The following is a 19,067-nucleotide window of genomic DNA, read 5'->3' on the forward strand; positions in this document are numbered from 1 at the left end:
CGAACCCACACACTATATCTCTCTAGGTTTGTATCTCTCTCACACAACCCCACGTAGGTGGTGTACGTATACAAGAAGAGAATAGGTGCATCGTGCATGTACTCATGCTTCGTGCCCAGCCACACCCGCGCGGGTACACAGTGGAGCTCATTTCTTTATGAAATGGCAGCCCACGTGCTAATTTGAATGCCTGTAGCGGTTGTTTACCTAGGGAGGTCGTGTACCATGCGTGCACAAAACAAAGTTTGACTTGACGCGTTGCCGTGTTATTTTTAAATAAAGTTATAGCGCTCAATGACACGTACAAAGAATTTAAAATGAGTTTTATGGAGAAAAAGGTAGTCCGTTCCACTATATACAATGGAGCCTGCCTGCCTGGTTTGTCGCTCTTCAGAGTATCTCACACAAGGCTGCGGTGGCCTCTCTCTCTCTCACCGTTGGTCACTGATCCGGCCGCATCCCGTCTGCCGGGGGAAAGGGAGTGCGGTGGCCTCTCTCTCACCGTTGGTCACTGATCCGGCCGCATCCCGTCCGTCGGGGAAAGGGAGGAAGTGCATCGATTCTCCGTTCGACGGCGCCGAGGTAGCCCGTCCCGATCTGCAGTACACGCCGTTCTCTCTGACCAAGCTCCGGCGCGGCAGGGTCTACGCCACCTGCTCGCTGCCGCAGTATGGGCAGATTGTTTGGGCATATAACAATCTTAGACGATGTTGGACAAGCTTCTCCTCAATTGGTGCTACCCCAACTCTATCTCGTATATCATCATTCCGGACTCGATCCTTCCTCGTGTAGCCACACATCCATCTCAACATACGCATCTCCGCCACACCTAACGGTTGAACATGTCGCCTTTTAATCGGCCAACACTCCATGCCATACAACATTGCGGGTCAAACCGTCAACCTGTAGAACTTGCCTTTTAACTTTTGTGGCACTCTCTTGTCACAGAGAATGCCAGAAGCTTGGAGCCACTTCATCCATCCGGCTTTGATTCAATGGTTCACATCTTCATCAATATCCCCATCCTCCTACAACATTGACCCCAAATACCGAAAGGTGTCCTTCCGAGCTACCATCTGGCCATCAAGGCTAACCTCCTTCTCCTCACACCTAGTAGTACTGAACCCGTACATCATGTACTCGGTTTTAGTTCTACTAAGCCTAAACCCTTTCGATTCCAAGGTGTTTCATCTCCATAAGAGTGGCTAAGTTTTTACGTTGGCTCGCCAAGCCTATCACAACCCTCCTCCTTTACCCGGGCTTGGGACCGGCTATGTTGAGACAACATAGGCGGAGTTAAAAATTATGCGCCGGCAGGATTCGAACCTGGCAATAATTCCCTACAATAATCTTATAGGCACAAAAGACATGTGCTGAAACTTTAAGGACAAAATACAAATTACCAATCGGGAAGAAGTTTCTCAATATATCGCAAGGCATTATGGATACATTCAATATTAGATAATGTTGTGCAATTATTTCAACATTAAAAGCTTGTATTTGCTCTCATTAAAAGTTTGTATTTGCTCTCATGCAAAGTTGTTTGTAAAAATACTATAACCTGCAGTAGTAGAAGAATGCCTAACCAGTGAACTATGGAACAGCAGGTTGACTCTCATCCCATCAAAAATATATGCATTGTGAAGTCACACTGTATAAGCTATCGTCCATGCAAAATATAAATTACCAACATTAAAATTAACAGCCTCTTCATTTGGATGGCAATCTAAGTACAATGCTCTGGAACACTGTTTTTTGTCTGATACATTGCAAATATTCATGGAGCCGATCAAATAGGAAAGTAGCAAGCTTCTAGAAACAAACGGTCCAGTTAATTATGGAACAGATATTGGTAGAATCAAGTGGCTAACACACTACGGACCATTGCGGATATCCATTATAGAATTTTAGAACTTGCTTCAGTAATTTACCCTCTCTAAATTTATATTGTCTAAGAACTGTGTATCATATCCATTCAGAAATTTGTAAAAAATGGTAACTTATATTGTCTATGTCTTAATTTAGAATACATATCATCTAAGAACTGTTGATTGCATCCATTAAGAAATTTTTGAAGAATGGTAACTCCAACAAACTACAGTAGAGAAACTCTCTCACTCACCTACATACCAGCAGAAGAATAGCAATCATCACGAGGAGCAGACATTATCCAAGGTTATCATAATTAAGGTCACTGAATTATCTCTAACATGAATAATGGCAAATGATGTTGAGCACACGTGTAACGCTGTAACATTTCTGTTCCCTTATTTTGAAGCCTTTCCTCATACCACTATTCTGACGAAGAATGCCAAGTATGAACATCACTCACTGCATGGATTCAAAACAGCGACATTAAATTAACACCTGCCTTCACCTTTTTCAAGTGGCATAAGGGTATGATTGTAAAAGTATATATATCTTGTAAATTACATTTCTTACTTATGCGAGCAATCAATTTTTTCATGTATTATAAATCCTAACTTACAACTATACCATCATACACCCATAGTGATAATGGGATGAATTGTGTTCTGTCACCTTGACCCAACATGCGGTAGACATTCTTGATCTGCCCACAAAACAACTTGGTGCATCAGCAATGATATAAAAATTCCGATGTGGATCACATGACTAATATTGTAATCTCCATAAGCATTTCTAAATTTTAAACTATTGTTTCTCATGATGAACAAAGAGACCATTTCCCTATTGCATACAAAGGGCAGTACTGAAGCACCTTTTTTACACAAGAACAAAATAGAGATTCAACTACTGATAAAATGAGAAATTTAGCAATGAATATTAAGTAGGAAAACTACAGTTCAAAGCTTTGGTTCCGTACTGTGGCTTCTCAATACCACAAAGTATATAACATCAGGTGGTGAGGAAAAAAAAATCTTACGAGTCCATACAAAACATAGCCCACCAATGAAATAATGTAAAAATCAGTACCTCACCTTCAAAATCCGTCAAGCTAGAAAATATAGAGTAGGTAAAAATATCAACCACCCAAATTTTGGTTAGCTTCCGATATAAAAGTAGGAAAATGAGCAATAGAATGTTAAATAGAAAAAGTTCTTGTCATGTTCTAGTGCCTCTAGAGACTGCTAAAGATCGATGTCATGCCAATTTTGCATGTTGGAGCTTGTTAGTTCAGATTTAGCATTCAGATATTGGCACTTCAGAATGGGCACTGAAATTACTAGTATTGCAGTATACTTTTGAACATGCCAAAGCAATTATGTTTCAATTTTTTTTATAAAGCTTTGAACTTTTTGGTATTAAAAAAAGAATGTCACATTGTAGTCATTTGCACTTTCAACAAGGATGACGTGGGCATTCAAACATAATACTCTCTGGAAAAAAACATTAAAGTAGAAATCAGTGCCTCGCCTTACAACCCAGCAGAACCAGGCCAATCTATCACAACCGAGCTTGAATACATCAAGCTGGAGAACTTCCATTCATTTTTTTGAGTAGAGAGAACATCATGAATAAAAATAGAGTAAATATGGTCTCAATCCATGATGTCGATATACATAAAAGAATGAACAGCAAGCACATACCACTCATTTAATAGTAGCCCAAGAACAACCACAAGGAAAATGTTGGAATGAGAGTCCATCCAATCTCGAGAATAGACACTTGACTGCCAGCCATCAAAATCAGAACAAGGCAAGACAAATCTTAGCACATGCATACATCTATAATACGAATTGTTAGGGAGGCGTGGACCTTGTATTAACCCCAAATTGATTATCCTGGTACTCCTCGAGCGGCATGTCACGGTGTGCCTGCAACTGGTCAGCGAGGCTGACTGAAGAACACCGTGACGTGCGCTGGATCCGCCCCCTCCATTGCTCTTCGGAACACCTTCAGCGCCCACTGCGGGTTGTGCACCGAGTAGCATCGTGTCCGCCTAACCGGCGCCCGAAAAATCAGATGCCACACATCCACACATCAGGTAGCGCGGCGGCGCGACCGTAAGGGAAGGAGGTGCGAACATACCTGCGGCAAAGTGGCCACGGGCTTGTTTACCGGATGGCTCGCAGCGAAAAGAAGATGGGTCGTGGAGTGGTGCAGAGGAGCTCCACGCGCAGGAGCATCATGTCCACTGTCTTCTTCGCCTCTCCTCAGCTCCGCTGGGAAAATCTGCATCATGCCATGACCATATAATCATTGTCTCTCTCCAGTTTCACCGGGCAAGTTGTCGGGCATCGCTGCTCCGGTTGCTCTAACCGGCGACGGTGTCGGGAGGACTCGCCTAGGTCGCGAGAGATGTTGGGGAGGGGAGGATCCGTTGTCACGGGCGAGAGGATCGGCGCGGGCAGCCAAGAGGCGGGCGAGAGACACGGAGGCATAGGCGGCGACATCGGCGTGAAGGGAAGCGAGGAGGGAGGAGATGCCGTCGTGGGCAGCGGCGGGGAGAGGAGGGGATAACCTGAGCAGCGAAGGAAGGGAGGGAGATGCTGTCGTGTAAGGCTGAACCGGGCTTAACCTTGGGCCGAGCAGGAGACATGGCCCAATTAACGACAGGGCTGCAAAATAGTTACGGGAGTAGCTGCCCTTCCGACTTCAGGCCCAGTTCGTGGCGAACATAGCGTTACTTTAGATCTGACGGCCAATTAACATTTAACAAACGAAATTAAACGGCCAGAAATGCCTAATTCATGAGAGGACCGGGATTAGGTGCAGTTTTACAATTTTTAATTATAACAAGAGTGCAGACGCTCCTTCATCCGGTTCCTAGTACTAGTATAGTACATACTTCTATAGACTACAGTAGTAGTACTAGTACTACTAATAAACTTTGCGCTTGCCTGTTTGCCTATTCGGGAAGTCGAACAATAATAGCACTAGTAGTATAGTGTATGTTTCTGGCAATCTAACACTGAATTAACTGTTGCACGTCCACCGCCTGAGCGAGGGAGAGCTTGCATTAGTCAAAAGTTTCTCCTGGTCCTGCGAGCCACCGCGCGTAAGCTTCTCCCGTCCTGCAACATTCTCCTCGTTCGGCAAGTTCACGGGACACAACAAAGTAATGCTAGTCCATACTGCCTCCTCTCTGGTTAATATAGCTTAATTTCAAACGAGATAAATACACTGTCTGTCACTGTATATTTGTAAAAATACGGTCAGTGGACTTCATAATACGCTCATTGCGCTCAATATATATATTTTCCGGTGTTTATACGGTCACTAGCTCACCCTGACTGAGTATGTGTGTGCATGCACGTGTAGATTGAACACTTGAGCATGACCATGTGTGTTCCGTCGTGTGCTCGGACATGCATGCATTAGGGCGTCGTGCGCGTTTTTGCCTCCATGTGTACGTGCGACTGTTGCATACACGTAGGGGGAGTACGTGTAGGGGCCACTAAGGAGCAGTCAAATCACACAGTAAGTTAGTCGGAAGAAGCAACCATCATTTCACTCTTCAATGACACGTACGCAATATAAAATGGTTGATATGGAGAGAAAAAGAAAACCACTATATATACACTAGCAGGAGCCTAAGCTACAAGCCTGCTTGCTTAGGTTGCTCTGTTCACAAGCATAGAATGACGGGCCTGATCCCCCAGCTGGGGGAAGGGAACAATGTTCTGCGTAGAAGCAGTCGACATCGGCGAGGGAGAAAACCCACAGTCGGTGCGTCCCAATCGGGGGGTCACCGCGCTATGGGCCGATGCCGCGTCCCAACTGCCCCTCTAGCTACAGCCCGATGTCCCAGGTAGTCCATCTTCCTTTTGGAGCCGGCTTGCTCCACTGCCGTAGCTCCATCTCCATGTCGATCTTTCTCTACTTCTACCGGCTTCTACTTGTGATGAGTTTATGTCTCATGAACTTGTGCCAGTACTATTATTCTAATCACACTTCTTCAATATCTTTGCCATCAGGGATGCTCAGGTCGATTTTAGTGGAACTGCACAAAAGCATCGTATGATCTGAGGGTGCCAGCCGTCTTTCCTTCCACAGGTTCTACCTGGCCAGGAAATTAAATCATCTTTAGGATTTAGGGTTTAAGTCGTAGTGATCCCATCAGTAGTTTTTCTTTCGTACACGCTCTCACCACTTTTTTCTTTAGTTCTGAAGTAAATATTGGCTATGATCTGTGAATCATTGAGATGCATCAGCATGCGTGTTAGTTTTCCTTTGTATTTGATGGAATGTTGTAACGGGGCAACCTTGGAATAGGAATGAAAATGGAGTGGAAAGTTTCCATTTTTCCGGAGAAAAATGAAAACGGAGAGAAACCAATGTTTCGTTTCGTTGGATCGCGCCATCGAGCAAAACCAACGTTTAAATTACGTCTGTCGTGTTCGTGTCTCACCCTCCTCCACGGCTCGACCCCACATGGTCGCTCGACATGCCACTCACCGCAAACCAAGTATACGGTAACTTTCCCGCCTGCTTGTCGATGGATCGCTCCATGGAGTACTAGCACTACTGGAAAAGATTGACGAGTTGGGGGAGGACAGCTAGCTGTAGCACGGACTTCCAAGAACTTTTTACATGCATGTTGTAGCCGGCTATTGCGACCTTTGAACGCGGAGCAGTCGCGTGCACCCGGAAGTGGCGCGGGCGACGCTCTCTCGGCCGGCGCGCCACTTCAATGCCGGCGCCAGTGAGAGGCCGCGTCCGCTCTGGCCGGGCATGAATGCGACACTGACCGTTTCGGGTGGGAAGCATGCACGGGTGATGAAGAGGGTTCGGGTTGGTCAGGACCGGCCGTGCCAGCGGTCCAGACGTTCGCAAACAAGAGATGTTGTACGTTAAATTTGCTGCGTATATATTTAACAACGTAAATAATGTGCCAATTGGACAAATATGATTGGAGATGGAGATGGAAATGGAATTTTACGTAAACACGGATATGCATGTCTATGTCTATGTGTGTGTGCGCTACGACTCTCACGACCTGGAAGCGGGGGCGTGTTTTTGATCGAGATTTCTTTCTTGGTACGTTAAAAAATTGTCCGCCAGTTTTTGTTTCTTTTTTCCGGGAACACGCGTATTCTATTTAAAACCACTGCTATGGAGAGATTTTTTTTACTCCATTATAGCCTCTTATTTGATAGAGTTTCTCGCGTCTCGCTCTCTCACCCTCTCCATATCAAAACAAGATGACAGTGTCCACTCTATCTCTCTCCTCACCGGTGGTCATAGATCCGGCCGAATCCTGTCCGCTGCGGGAGGTGAGGAGGTGCAGCGTTGATGTTGTCGCCGTCGGCGACGGAGGAAGCCGATGCGCACCGTCCTCTCGGAGCCGACACTGGCGCGGACAAAGATCCTCCGCGCCCTTGTTCGCTGTCGTCGTGTGGGCAGATCCCACCCGCCCACCAAAACGACATCTCGCCCACCTGAGGTATAACTTCTTGTACTGGTCCAGCTCCCCAGGTCGCTGCGTGCGGGTTTTCTTCTATGCGACTACTCCCCAGCTCCCCATGTATAGTAGCTAGGGTGCGTCGGCTGGTCCAACATCACCTACTAGTACTATTATAGAGGAAATGCCACTCGAAAAGTTGTCCTGATTTATGCCTCGGTGGAGGTATACATGTTGTTTCGACAAAATGTACATGGTGGTCGTGCGGTCATTGTCCATATGGTGGTAGTACTATCACTGGTTAAATGAAGAAATGCTTTTTTCTCGAGTATCCTGGTTTAGTTCCCATCAAGATAATTATGATTCTTCTGTTTGTTGGTGTAGTTTTCATTAATTCTTATTGACAATTGAGATGTCGTTGCTAATCATGTAAAACAAAGTAACAACACTATATCCCTTTTTTATATTTTTGGAAATAGCGATGCGTATCTCCATACCCGGGCATGTCTTCCTCAATTTTAGTGGAACTGCACAAAATTGGATGGCCATTGTTGTTCCACCTCACTGTCCTCTGCCATGTGATTCTTCCTTCCACGAGCTTGATTACTGAGAAGAAACATACCACAGTGAGGATTTGTCGAACTTCATAGGTGCCTCACCCAAACTTGATGCCAAATGGATGATGCATCACCATGATGACCTATCGATGCTCATGGTTGCACCTCATGGTTGCGTCGGCTGGTGAAGCTGATCGATTTTCAATGAAAAACAAACTGTCTTCCATCAGTGTTCTTTGCTTGTTATGCACAAAGATGATATCCTTCGTCAGTTCACCTTGGTTGCGTTGGAGACGCAGTCGTCTTTCACGTTGGTGCAATTTTATCACACAATTTGCTATGAACCAAATCTTTCCTCGAAAAAGGATTGGCGTTGGTACTAAGAGCATAAGTTTTGTATTGATTTCTAAGCCTTCTCATAACTTTGTCTGCAGCTCCCCTATAATTTTATTTGTCCAACTATTAACTTTGATTTAAAAATGGTGTGGACTAAAAACCCAGATGGACGTAGTAGCCCTCCATTTTTATTTAATCTGCATATTAGATTTGACTGAAGTCAAACTTTGTAATACTCTCAAACCTTTCCAATAATTGAAATTAAAATTCTTTATTTGTACACACTCTCACACGTTTCCGATAATTTGGCGCATGTGTGGTTGTTCACTTAAGGGAGGGTAGTGTACCGCACGTGAAGGACAGGAAGTGCGACTAGGATGCGTGGGCGTGGATCGTTAGTTCATCGGAAGTAGTAGTAGTTTTCTTCACTGTACGTTAAATAAAGAGTTTCGTTTCATACGTACACAATTTAAAACGATTGTTATGGAGAGAAAAAGAAGAATACTCCACTATATATTAGTCGTATACACGAGAGTACTGTATGGACGCAGCTTCATTGACTTAGTGCACCTGCCTTTAGGTTTATGACAGGTGGGCCCAAAATGTGGCTGGCTCACCTGTCATACAGCCAAAAGAAGGTGCAGTGAAGGCACCGTAGCTTAGTTCGTACTATAGTATATATATAAGCTGGAGCCTCAGCGCTTGTTCGCTATGGTTTGCACTCTCCACACTCTCGCCGCACTACATATATGTGTACACGCTGGAGGCTCAACGTTCATTTGCTAGGGTTTGTTATATTTATAGTCTCTCACCATCTCTTCACCAGATCTAAACAAGAATGTGTTGGCCTCTTGTCTCTCTCTCCCCACTCACAGCTGGTGAAGGAGGCATCTGTATCCCGTCGCACCGGGAAGGGGAGGAGGTGCAGCGTTCACTCTATCGCCTTCAGCGAGGGAGGCAATTCACTGCCGGCTGCGCTGTTCTCTTTCACCCAGCGCCTATGCGGGAGGGCCACCGACCCCTTCTTCCTCGCTGCCGTACGTAGTGTGGGCAGATCCGGCCTCCCGCCGCACGCCTTGCCACATCCCGACGATACTAAGGTATAAGTTTCTTTGAAACCGTCGTTGCTCTAGCTGCATGTGGATCTTTTTTTATCTGTAGTCGAATCTAGGTCTTTGTTCAAAGAGGAAAGAAGGGTGCAGTGGGCTGGAGCAAGAATCTAGGACGTGGTTCAGTGAGGAAAGGAGGGACAAAAAGTAGTATAGACTGGCTATCCAGTCGCTTTGTTGGTCGAAAAGGGAAAAAGGGGGTAACCCAGTACACACATCTGTAAGGAACCGATCTCTTTGTTGAAAAGAGAAAGAAACTGGGGGGTCGGGTAGTTTGTGCAGGACTAGATTTGCTGCCCTCACATAGAAAAAAGGTTCAAAGAGAAAAAATATGGGACCAACGCATATATGCTTCTTGGCTACATACTCTGCATCACCCATTTATACGTGTGGACGCACATGGTGCTGGCATGTCCCATACAACTATTTTGCTGTTGTTAATCTAAGAATGCCGCCGGAAAATTGAAGCAATGCCACTGTTAAAAGTAAATTACATTTTTTAACGAATGTTGTTTTAAGAGAATGTCTCTGTTAATATGAATCAATGCAACCGTTTTAGAAATGCTACTATCCTACTTTGTTTTCCATCCTAGATAAGTTAGATGCTTCTTTCTATCACCATTTGTTTCATCCTCATTTATTGGCAAGTAATTGTTTCCTTTTTGCGTCCGTTAAAATAGGGGTATCTATTCAACTTGTTGCTATTGCGACATTTTGCTTCGCTACTTGAAACACTTTGCTTGATTTCAGTGCAACTGCACAAAACGAGATTGCATTTCCTATTCGTGTTGGCAGATTCGTACGTGATCTTGTGAGCGTCATGACAGGTAGGTACTTGCCTTCATCCACATGATCGTGCAGTGTGTTTTGAGATGTCGTGCTACTTGTATTGGTACTATTTTAAATAAATATTTAATTGAAGCTATTGTATTGCTCTCTTTTCCCATTAAGTAGTGAACAAAAATGGGACCAACCCAAACATGATGCTTGTTGCTTTGTTACAACAAACTCTGCATCACCCCCTTTATAAGTAGATAGAATATTGTTGTTGCACCAACTCCCCCCTGGAACTGTTTATGCTTTTCGTTAATCTAATGCCACTGGTAAAATTAAGCAATGCCACTCTCAGAATTAATTAACTACTGAATCTTAGTTCAAAACTGCAACACTTGTTAGGAATGGTACTATCCTACTTTGTAGTTCTTCCTACATGTTTAACCAAGGTATTGTTAAGGTAATGTCTCTGTTAAAATGAATCAGTTGCATTGTTTTAGGAATGGTACTTTTTTGCTTTGTCGTTCTTTATACATGTTGAAACAAGGCATTGTTAAGATAATGTCTCAGTCAATATGAACGAATCACACTGATGGAGAATTGCTACTCTCCTGCTTTGTTTCCCATTAAGATAAGGTAGATCAGTAGATGCTTTTCTTCTGGGAGTACAAGTCATCAACCATTATTTCTCAGTAATTGTTTCCCTTATACCTATTGTTGCTTACAGGGATATCAAAATTAAAGCTCGGTTTTATTCCGACTTCGATTTTAGTTGAACTGCACAAAAGGAGCCAATGTGTCCAAGGCAAACTGCTGCATTACTGGGTCTAGTTGGTCGTTCCACTTTCCAGAAAGAAGCAGTCACTATTTGCGCTACATTACAGAAGGAATGACCGAGAAGCTTTACAGAGTATTATTAGACATTGGTGACATGACTAGTCTATAGAGAGCATTGGCAATTCTACAACACGTGGAGTGCACTAAGCAAAAAGTGCCCAAACAAGTATAGGAAGCTACGACAGGACTCCACGATCATAGGCATTACATATTTTGAATGGGAAAAGCTTGTCAAAGTTTAATCATTGATGTTAGCAAGAAGACGTTAGTTTAATATATTGGAATTGGAAAACCTTGTCAAAATTTGCTCATTGATGTTAGCCAGAAGACATGCATTTGATATTTTTGAGTGGGACGACCTTGCTGTGAGAAGCGTCAATTGTTTTTTCCTATTCCTGTGTTCAGTTTAGAAGTAAATAGTTACTCTGCTGAGATAATCCTGTGTTAAGAGTTTGTTCTGAATATTGTCTATGTAATGCCAGACCTTGTGTTTGATTGCAAAGTTGAGCTTGGAATGTTGTGGCATGCGGCATCACGAGCTGTTCACCGTGCCTCCTGAGAATAATGCTTCGTATTGTTTTGCATGTCAATCTAATGCCAGTGATTTGCTTGTTAAGAAGGTCATCCTCTTCTGTTATTTCTGTGCTTAAGAAGTTCATCGTCTTATGTTTCATTCATATCCTATACGACAAGTCGGGTAGGTTAGACGTGAAACCATATGATCTTCCAACCAACTCATGACATTAGGCCGTGATTGGATCGTCGTTTTCCAACTAGACCCGCTTGTAAAACTGACGCTTGTAAATAAAAGCAGATGGCCTCGGGCGAAGCGCTTGGTTGGTCGATTTTGACTAGTAAAATATCGAAAGTACTTCACACACGATAAAAATGCTGAACGACACTCGGACGATTGCTAATCCTGCCGTTAGCTGCTGTTTCAGCCTTGCCCATGAATGGCATGATACGCACGTCATGCATGTATCGTCTGGTAATGTCGTCCATATAGCAGTGCTCGTAAAATATACACTGGTCTCTCAAATTACACGCGTAACCTGCCGGTTTTACTTACTGACCTCGGGCCCTCGGTTTCATTACGCCTGTATTGTTTCCAATGACGAATAAATTACACTTGTATGTTAATACAGGTTTGAAATAAACCAGAGCTCCCAAGCGTGGCCTTACCGTTTCATGCCGTCTCAGTTTCTCGAAGGTGCTCATAGGTGTCCGATGATCCTGGCTTCCCGAATGAGCAGCAGGCGCTGTATCAGACCATCCGTAGGGCTCGCGAGGCCCTCTCCGTCATCCTTCGAGTTGTTGCGCTCACCGTGGCGCCGAGCATTGTTAACATCGTCAACAAACATGAGGATTCAGGAGATGACTTTATTTTGACTGGATGACACTAGGGACCCACTAGGTCCATAGCTGTACGTACGCAAGTGCCTCCTTATTATGTACAACTATATTTTTTTTGCTTCCTCTTGGTTTCCTGACATCACGGTCCCACACCATTGTCAACCTATGTAGTCAATATAAACGAGAGAATTGCACAAGGTGCGACTGAAAGCTGGGACCAAGCAGCTCGAGCAGTATTTGTGTTCTTGAGGCGTGAGTACGGTAGATTTTTTCTTGGCGATGATTTCGTTGTTGTTCAGAGGAGAGCAGGGTATTAACTGGGCGGGTTGTGGCCCGTCTAGCCCAGGCCATATATTCAGTCCAGATATTAATTTTTTCAAGATGAAAATGGCTAGCCCAGCTATAGGTTTTTTGAGGAATACCTAGGCAAGGTCAACTTGTTATTCTCCGCCCCGCTGGGCTGCAAATCTTTCCTAGGAGGGATGCATTAGGCTTAACAGGAGAATGGGCTTTAAAAAGTAATAAATGGGATGGAGTTATAAAAACTAGGCAGTAACTATAAAAAAATGCACCAAACACGAAATTAGTTTATAAAATATTATTTACGGATTTTCAAAATCTTAAATTTTCATTGTTGCGCGCGATGTTTCGTTGGATTTTTACGTAATACAAATTTATATTTAATCCGACTAGAAATTTCGGGATAAAAATATTTCGGATCCCATCAAAATGTGGGAAATTTTATTGAATTCTGTCTTCAACGGTTGGTTGAAATTATTAATCTTGTCCTAGCTAGAAAATGGGTTGTACTTTTAACAAACTATAAATGGGCTGTAGTAAATTCCATTAGAATTCAAAAATGGCCTGTACATTCTTACAAATCGCAAATGGGCTATAAGTTCTCTGCCACACACTTGTGGGCCTACTAAGTTGATGCGTCCCCTAAAAAAATAAGTTGACGCATATGCAAGGCTTTGTCAACTTATTGTAGTCAACACACGGTTCTAGCAGCAGTGGTCATTGGATACCTATCCAACTGATGTCGTGCTTCTTCTTCAATCTCGGATATTCTTAGCTTCGGCCACCCAAAAAATGATTCCTCCCCCTGACATCTGGGGCGCACTGTTTCGGAGGCTGACTTATGGGCCTACTAAGTTGGCGCGTACCAAGGGCTTTGTCAACTTAGTCAATATAAACGATTCTAGTTTCAGTGACTGTACGATGTCCATCCAACGGCCGTAGTGCTTCTTCAACCTCTGGTCTTCTTGCTCCAGCCGCCCAAAGCAGCGCCGGTCGTGCTGCCTTCTCCTGCCTCCCGTGGCCGGCTGTGCTGCCGCAGAGGCCTCACCTCCCCCATACTACTCCCACCGCTGGCCAGGCCATCCCTCCACTCACCCACACCCCCTGTTATTCTGCAGCGACGGCCGCCTCACACAGCAGCCGAACCAGTGAACCCTCGTACTCCTCTCTGCGCAGGCTTCCACTGATGCGTCTTCCCCGGCTCCGTGTCGTCCCCTTCCTAGGCCTCACCATCATCCATCGCCCTGGTGCTCTCGGCGCGGCGTGGTCAACGTGGTCAACGACCGACTTCCATCGGAAGAGTACTGTACGTGGAGAGGCTGACAGCTGGGTCCATGGCGGCCGCAAGGAAGTGCCTCCTTATTACGCGCAAAATAATTATTCCTCCACCTGACAGCAGGGACCCGCCGGACGGGCCACCTTATTTCGTGAAAAAAAAATGTTTCCCCCTTGACTGCCGGGACCCACCGGACGGGCCACCGTATTTCGCAAAAAAACGTTCCCCTTGTTGTCATCTCGGACCCACCAGAAGTGCCTCCTTATTACGCACAAAAAAATGAATACTTCCCCTGCTAGCTGGGACCCACCTTGGTGGGAGGCTGACTTGTGGGCCTACTAAGTTGACAGGGACGGAGGAATTTGTCAACTTAGTCAATATGAACGATTCTAGCTCAAGTGACCGTACGATGTCCATCCAACGGCCGTAGTCCTTCTTCAACCACTGGTCTTCTTGCTCCAGCCGCCCAAAGCAGCGCCGGTCGTGCCGCAGGCTCCTGCCTCCCGTGGCCGGCTGTGCTGTTGCAGAGGCCTCACTGCCCCCTACTATTCCCACCGCTGGCCAGGCCCTGCGGCGATGGCAGCCTCACACCGCAGCTGAACCAGTGAACCCTCGTACTCCTCTCCGCGCGGGCTTCCATTGTCGCATCTTCCCTGGCTCCGCGTCGTCCCCTTCCTAGGCCTCACTGTCGTCCACCGCCCTGGTGCTCTCGGCGCGGCGTGGTCAACGTGGTCAAGGAACGACTTCCATCCGACGTGGACTATACGTGGAGAGGCTGACAGCTGGGTCCACGGCCGCAGCAAGGAGGTGCCTCCTTATTACGCGGAAAATAATGGTTCCTCCACCTGACAGCAGGGACCCACCGGACGGGCCACCGTATTTTGCGAAAAAAAATCCCCCCTGACTGCTGGGACCCACCAGCTACAACTTCGCACGCAAGGAAGTGTGTCCGGGCAAAAAAAAAGATTCACCCCCTGACTGCTGGGACCTACCAGCTACATCTTTGCACGCAAGGAAGTGCCTAACAGTCGGGACCAACCTGGTCGAAGCATACGTAGTGTTGTCATTCTGGTCGCGAATGTGTACGTACATACAAGTGGATGTAGAGGCACGCATGTGTCGTAGTAGAGGCGCGCACCGTGTCGTAGTAGAGGCGTGCACGTAGCATGTACACGTACGTACAACGGCCAGGGTGCAAGAAAGAAAATACGGCCACGTACGTACATACGGACGAGGTCTCGAACGCCTACTCGCGCATACGTACGTCCAGGGCTCGTGTACATGGCTAGGTCAGAACGGAGAAACAACGTCGCCTCTTGTTCATGGGGAGCCAACCGGCTGGGTCAGAACTGAATGTGTCGTCGTGTTCATCAGGAGGGCTTGGACGGAACAAGCGATGGAAACGAGGCCTGGCATACCGCAGAACGGAGGAAACGGCCTTGTGTTCGACCAGCCACGTTCAAAACGGGATCCTGTTCATCGGGAGGGGTCTGGCGTACCGCAAAATGGAGGAAATGGACCTCCTATGGTCGAAACAGTGGTCCTGTTGATAGGGAGGGGTGTGGCGTACCACAAAATGGACGAAACGGACTTGTGTTGGAGCGCTACGATCGAAACGGGGGTCCTGTTCATCTGGAAGGGTGTGGCGTACCACAAAACGGGACTCCACGGGATACTGTTCATCTCCACCGTCGACCTCCTCCAGCCTCCACGGGCTACCGTCGACCTCCTCCAGCCTCCACGGGCTCTTGTTCATCTAGCCTCCAGCTTGCGCTACTCCACCGGCTACTGTCCAACCACCCCTCCACGGGCACCCCTCCACCATCTACTGTTCATCCAGCCCTCCACGGGGTCGTCCTGTTCATCTAGCCCTCCACGGGGTCCTGTTCATCCATCCCCAACCGGCTCAATCAATCGGGGTCCTGTTCATCCAGAGGCAACGCCACGGGGTCCTATTCATCCACCCCCACCGCTCACTGTTCATCCACCCCCCCCCCTGCAACGCTCACTATTCATCCAAAGGCAGCATCGATCGGCTTCAGTTAGCAGCAGTAGCGAAGGAATCGCTCGATCAGGTTTAGTTAACAGCCATTGATCGATCGCTCGGGTTCAGTAATGCGTTGCCTGCAGTGCAATCGCTCGGGTTCAGTTAGAGCCCAACGCCTCGCTCGGGTTCAGTTAGAGCCAATGCCTCTCACACACACACGTACGTGTATGAGAGAAACGTGCATCGCTTGGCCCCCAACAACCCACCGTAACCGGGAACTCCCCGAAATTTTCCTCGCCCTCACTTCTACCACGGTTTTTTCCGTCATGGACAGCCCAAAGAATGTCATGCAGCTGCATCTCCGGCCCGCCCAGGACGAAAAGCCCATTTCATGTCATGATTTTTTGTCATAGAATTAGGAGCCCACCACATCTATGATGATACCGGGTTTTTGTCACAATTATCATCATAGAAGTGTCATAAGTATGACAGAAAAAAAATTGTTCGGCCCAAAATGTCACGGATGTGTCTTTTTTTAGTGCGAGCTGCGGGCGGGCCACAGGAGCGGCACGAGCATTGGCCGAGCGGGGTGGTGCTCTGGCGCAAGCTGCAGAAGAGAGAGGAGGGCGCGGGAGCAAGTGGGTGGCCTTCTAGCATGGAGCGGACGTCAAGGGGCATCGACCGACACACGACGGAGGCTCGAGGTGGTCGGGGGATGCAGCGTCAACGGTCGGGTGCCCTGCTAGGCGCTCCAGAGCATGACTTTGGCCGGCATCTGCAGCTTTTCCGCGCGCACTCGCGTGTCCACTTGTGTCTAGTGGCTGCATGAGGGAGTAAACAATGTTGCAAAGGCATTGGATGCCCTGGGGAGCCACTAGAGGAGAGGTGGGGTTGAGAGAGAGAGGGAAAACTGCTGTCTAGGGAAGAAAATGGGTCTCTGCCCCCCTTAATCATTGCTCCTTGGGCAGCAAAGCATGCAGGAGTTAGAGGAGGACCATATGAGGCTGTGGGAGAAAGTTTAGTTCATGGAGATTAGTGGAAATGGCCAAAACATGCATTTTAAATTTCTGCCAGAAGGCGTTTGATGCTGATTTGGGAAAGCAAAAGGAGTCCAATTGCCATGGGAATTAACATGATCAAATGGCATATAGAATTGAGGTTGTTCACCCATTTTGAGTCTATTTGAAGAAAGTTGCCAATGTAACTTTGGTAAACCCTAGAAATCAACAGAAATGGATTTTCCAAGATTTAGTCAAGAAAATCTTTTCTCCTTGATGCACCAATTGGTTTAGTATCATCATTTGAGGATTTGAACATGTACACAAAAATTGGGACCAAAAGGAGACACTTGGCAATGTAGAGTTGTTCAAGTTTGGTTCTGGACAGGAAGGGGTTTTGGGGCACTTTGATCAAGATAACATTCTCTCCAACTTGTGACATTTGGTCTAGATGAGTAATTAGACCATTTGAGAATATTCACAAAGTTTGAGAACATTTGGACATGTTTGGCAATGTAAAGTTGCTCAAACTTCAAAATGGACAGAAATGGTTTTGAGGGGATTTCATGGGGTTATACTATTCTCCATGACATGATACTTGGCAAGATCATCAAATATGTCATTTGTGACATGCTAGAATTTTCTTGGAATTTTTAGAGATTATTTCCTTTGTAAATATTTGAAAAGCTTGAAATATCCAGAAAGGGTTTTTGAGGGATTTGTCCAATATTTGGAACATGACCATGTGCTGAATCTCTTATATATGGACAATATATGTCCACTGAGTTTCCCTAGGTTTTTCCCAAATATTTTTAAAGCATTAAAATAATTTTACCAATTAAAGACCATTTCTGGCCTAAAGAAAAAGCCTTTAAATAAAATAGGAAAATAACTTTTCAAATTATATTTTTGTGGTTTTTGGTAGTCCTATACCTAATAGGAGTCAAACATATTCTTTGAAAGATTTTTATACCCCAAATCAAGTACTTGCAGTGCAAACCTCAATTCAGGGGGTTTTGGAAAACTAAATTTAGAAAATACTTTTGGCCAAATTATTTTTGTAAGAAAATTCTATAATGTACTATACACATGGCATGATCATTGGTTCAAGAGTTTGGAGCAAGGATATGAAGTATAGGAGTTGGAGGACTTATTGGATTTTTAGAGCACTTGCAACCAACACACAAAAATCAAATCAAGCAAGGACAAAAACACTCAAAAGTTTTTGTTAAACCACATTTTATCATTGTGCCATGAAAATCAGGGTGTGACAGACCTACCCCCCTTACAAGAATCTCGTCCCCGAGATTCCCAAACTAGGCACGGAAAGGAATATGGAAACTTTGATGTGGGGTGGTCTTCACATCCTTATATTGTTTCTGCTTCCGAGCGATGCTCCATTGAACCTTAAGTACGTGATGGTGGTGTGGCTTCGTGTATAACGTTCTTCTTGATCCAGGTTGCAAATGGGTTCTCTCGCATAGGTCATATTGGGCTGGAGGTCGATGGCTCATTGATCGATGTTCTTGCAGAGATCGGGCTAGTTAGGAAGTTGGAAACACTTCCGGAGTTGTGGTACGTGAAAAATGTTGTGATCTGGAGGGGCGATAAATCTTGGTGTGAGCTTTCCTTTGACATGGAAATGCTCGGTTCCTTCGAGAGGAGTGGTTTGCAGAAAGGCACGGTCTTCGATGAGGAAGTTCACTTCTTGTCGATGGTGGTTGGTGTAGTTCTTCCTCCTTGACATGGCGGTCTTCAGATGTCCCCTAACCAGCTGAACGGTTCTTCTTCCTTTTTCGGGAAGGCAAGTAGGTCACCAACCAACCAGTCCAAGTACTCCATGAAGGCTTGTTCATGGGGTACATAAAGTAGGCTGGGGTATTGGTGGTGGTCACGGTTGAGTATGGGTCAAGGTGTTCCGGACCTATAGCCAAAGCCCATCATTGTGATCCTACCATGCTGTGGCTTGGTAGGGCTTAAGGGTTTCAAGGATTCTGATGTGTGGGTGAATGTTTACCATATTATCCTTAAGCACAGTTCCTGAGATGCCATTTGTTCTATCTAGTCTTCCAAACAAATCACATCATATTACCGAAAGAGGCATCCCGTATAGGTCAACTCCACTCATCACTCATGCTATTCATATCCTCATGGCTCCCCGAGGGGAGGTCTGACAAAATCATACATGTCTACTATCCCCAAACTCACGTGTG

General features: G+C 45.7%; 1 long non-coding RNA gene across 2 annotated transcripts; it reads right to left on the reverse strand.

Moving 5' to 3' along the window:
• Window positions 1–1,948: 1,948 nt before the first annotated feature.
• Window positions 1,949–4,430, reverse strand: LOC119281192. 2 transcript variants are annotated; one of them, XR_005138296.1, is made up of 4 exons: window positions 4,012–4,430; window positions 3,570–3,922; window positions 2,489–2,572; window positions 1,949–2,331 (listed from the first exon to the last, which is right to left on the reverse strand). It is a non-coding gene; the product is annotated as an uncharacterized LOC119281192 (long non-coding RNA). The 2 variants fall into 2 exon arrangements; XR_005138295.1 differs by having other exon boundaries at window positions 2,489–3,922.
• Between the last annotated feature and the right edge of the window lie 14,637 nt (window positions 4,431–19,067).

Source organism: Triticum dicoccoides, chromosome 3B (assembly GCF_002162155.2).
Source record: "Triticum dicoccoides isolate Atlit2015 ecotype Zavitan chromosome 3B, WEW_v2.0, whole genome shotgun sequence".
NCBI lineage: Eukaryota > Viridiplantae > Streptophyta > Magnoliopsida > Poales > Poaceae > Triticum > Triticum dicoccoides.